Source organism: Lolium rigidum, chromosome 3 (genome assembly GCF_022539505.1).
Source record: "Lolium rigidum isolate FL_2022 chromosome 3, APGP_CSIRO_Lrig_0.1, whole genome shotgun sequence".
Taxonomy (NCBI): Eukaryota; Viridiplantae; Streptophyta; class Magnoliopsida; order Poales; family Poaceae; genus Lolium; species Lolium rigidum.
In genome coordinates, this window is record NC_061510.1 from 100125370 (window position 1) to 100129456 (window position 4087).

A 4087-nucleotide genomic window follows, 5' to 3' on the forward strand; every position below is an offset into this window, starting at 1 on the left:
CTTGTCTTGAAAGTACTATTCATGAAAAGTCATTGCTATATGATTCAGTTGTTTAAGTCATTGTCTGTACCATTGCTTCGAATCACTTCATTCATCTCATATGCTTTACAATAGTGTTGATCAAGATTATGATAGCATGTCACTTCAGAAATTATCCTTGTTATCGTTTACCTACTCGAGGGCGAGTAGGAACTAAGCTTGGGGATGCTTGATACGTCTCAAACGTATCCATAATTTCTTATGTTCCATGCTACTTTTATGACAATACTCACATGTTTTATACACACTTTACATCATTATTATGCATTTTCCGGCACTAACCTATTGACAAGATGCCGAAGAGCCAGTTACTGTTTTCTGCTGTTTTTGGTTTCAGAAATCCTACGAAGGAAATATTCTCGGAATTGGACGAAATCAACGCCCAGGGTCTTATTTTTCCACGGAGCTTCCAGAAGACCGAAGAGCATACGAAGTGGGGCCACGAGGTGGCCAAACCACAAGGCGGCGCGGCCAAGGAGGGGCCCGCGCCACCCTGTGGTGTGGGTCCCTCGTCAGCCCTCCGACTCTGCCCTTCCGCCTACTTAAACTCTCCGTCGCGAAAACCCTATTACCGTGTGCCACGATACGGAAATAGTTCCAGAGACGCCACCGCCACCAATCCCATCTCGGGGGATTCAGGAGATCGCCTCCGGCACCCTGCCGGAGAGGGGAATCATCTCCCGGAGGACTCTTCATCACCATGATCGCCTCCGGACTGATGTGTGAGTAGTTCATCTTTGGACTATGGGTCCATAGCAGTAGCTAGATGGTTGTCTTCTCCTCTTGTGCTATCATGTTAGATCTTGTGAGCTGCCTATCATGATCAAGATCATCTATTTGTAATGCTACATGTTGCGTTTGTTGGGATCCGATGAATATGGAATACTATGTCAAGTTGATTATCAATCTATCATATATGTGTTGTTTATGTTCTTGCATGCTCTCCGTTGCTAGTAGAGGCTCCGGCCAAGTTGATACTTGTAACTCCAAGAGGGAGTATTTATGCTCGATAATGGGTTCATGCCTCCATTGAATGCGGAGCAGGTGACGAGAAAGTTCTAAGGTTGTGGATGTCTTGTTGCCACTAGGGATAAACATCAATGCTTTGTCTAAGGATATTTGTGTTGATTACATTACGCACCATACTTAATGCAATTGTACTGTTGTTTGCAACTTAATGCTGGAAGGGGTGCGGATGCTAACACTGAAGGTGGACTTTTTAGGCATAGATGCATGCTTGGATAGCGGTCTATGTACTTTGTCGTAATGCCCTGATTAAATCTCATAGTAGTCATCGTGATATGTATGTGCATTGTTATGCCCTCTCTATTTGTCAATTGCCCAAGCTGTAATTTGTTCACCCAACATGCTATTTATCTTATTGGAGAGACACCACTAGTGAACTGTGGACCCCGGTCCATTCTTTTACATCTGAAATACAATCTACTGCAAACTTTGTTCTCTACTGTTCTTCGCAAACAAACGTCATTTTCCACACCATACGTTTAATCCTTTGTTTACAGCAAGCCGGTGAGATTGAAAACCTCACTGCTAAGTTGGGGCAAAGTATTGTGATTGTGTTGTGCAGGTTCCACATTGGCGCTGGAATCCCTGGTGTTGCGCCGCACTACACTCCGTCACCAACAACCTTCACGTGGCCCTTGACTCCTACTGGTTCGATAACCTTGGTTTCTTACTGAGGGAAAACTTGCTGCTGTACGCATCACACCTTCCTCTTGGGGTTCCCAACAGACGTGTGTCAACTACACGCCAGCACCGGTCCTCTCACAATAGAAAATTGGTCTTAGAAAATCCCACATGTCCTCTCCACATCATTCCTAGCCACCGCTTGTGCATTGTGAAATTGATTTTGTTTCTTACCTTTTGGTTTGACAAACATTTTCCACCTTGGGTAGATGCCGTCAGCAAGAAAGTAGCCATAGTTGTACTGGCGGCCATTTGCTTCGAACTCCACTTGTGAACCTTCACTCAATGCAAGCCTCGTCATAAGGGGTGATCGTCGAAGAACATTGATGTCATTGCATGTGCCGAGCATTCCAAAGAGTCTCTTTATCGGCCACCTCTTCAAGAATGATAGTGAAATCCTTTTTGTGCCCTTTAAGTTGTCTGTGTCATGCCGTGGGATAATTCATCCAACTCCAATGCATACAATAAATTGAGCCATTCATACCTATAAACCCCTGAGCCATGTTCTGCTCCAAAAGTCTTGTTGTGTCTTTTTCAGCGAGGGATCTTAAGTATGTAGAGCCAAATAGTTGCACAATTGCGACGACAAACCGCTTCACACACATGATTCGGTACTCTCACCCATGGCCAAGTGGTCATCCACTAGATCCGCCGGTATGCCGTATGCCAACATACGCAGGGCGGCGGTCACGTTTTGATATATAGGTGCTATGACCAAGCTCTCATGCGGCATTCCTCTGTTGCTCAAAGTACCAATCATGCTTCATCACCTCCTTTACGATGTACTTGAATAAGTCGATGCTCATCCGAAAACGGCAACGAAGGTATCTCTCGGGATATGTCGGATTTTTATTGAAATACATCTGCATCAACTTGTTGTGGCCTTCGATTTGCTCCCTCAATAACTTTTGTCTACCAAAATCTGAGCCACCAATATTCGGCTTTTTATTAGTACCCAAAGCCAATAGCATGGAGATGTTCTCCTCTTCCTCGATATCAAATTTGTCATCGGACGAATCGTACGACGAGCTCTACAAACAAATGAGCTATTTTTGTTGTACGAACTACAACTAAAATATAGAAAACATGGAGTGGCAGCTGAGGGCAAACCGGCCCGACGCGGCGACGTAGAACTAAGGCGTGACGGATCTACAATGCCAAAGGGTTAAATCGTCAGGAGCGGCGCAATTTTTGCGTCTACGCGGCACGGCGATGCGGAACCAACACTGGAGAGCGCAATTTTTGCGTCGGCACTCTAAATTGGCAATTATTATAGCGCGAGCGGTTGTTTACAACAGCTGCCGGAGATGCTCTTAGAACTCTGTTGACACTAGCGCGTGGTCCCCTGATGTCTACGGGTGCTTCTATTCTTGTAGACAGTGTTGGGCCTCCAAGAGCAGAGGTTTGTAGAACAGCAACAAGTTTCCCTTAAGTGGATCACCCAAGGTTTATCGAACTCGGGGAGGAAGAGGTCAAAGATATCCCTCTCAAGCAACCCCGCAATCACGATACAAGAAGTCTCTTGTGTCCCCAACACACCTAATACACTTGTCAGATGTATAGGTGCACTAGTTCGGCGAAGAGATAGTGAAATACAAGTGGTATGAATGAATATGAGCAGTAGTAATGGCGCCAGAAAAGTGTTTGTTGGCGTGCAGTTGATGGTAGTAATATTGCAGGAAGTAAAGATGCGATAAAAACAATAAACAAGCGATGATTGCGGTATTTGGAAACAAGGCCTAGGGATCATACTTTCACTAGTGGACACTCTCAACATTGATCACATAAATAAATAAGTTCTCTTCCTTTGTGCTACATACACTCTTGTTTGATAATGAACACCATTCGTTGTGTAGGGCTACGAGAGCACCTCAATGCCGGAGTTAACAAGCTCCACAACATTCGACATTCATATTTAAGTAACCTTTAGAGCATAATAGATCTTTGCAATTTAAACCGAGTACTAACATAGCATGCACACTGTCACCATCACACTACGAAGGGGGAATAAATCACATCAATACTATGATAGTAATAATTAACTCCATAACCTACAAGAGATTATGATCATAACCTACGCCAAGTACTACACGATGCACACACTCGTCACCATTACACCGTGAAGGAGGAATAGACTACTTTAATAACATCACAAGAGTAGCACATAGACTAATAGTGATACAAAACTCATATGAATCTCAATCATGTAAGGCAGCTCATGAGATCATTGTATTGAAGTAAATAGGAGAGAGATTAACCACATAGCTACCGGTACAGCCCCGAGCCTCGATGGAGAACTACTCCCTCCTCATGGGAGACAGCAGCGTTGATGAAGATGGCG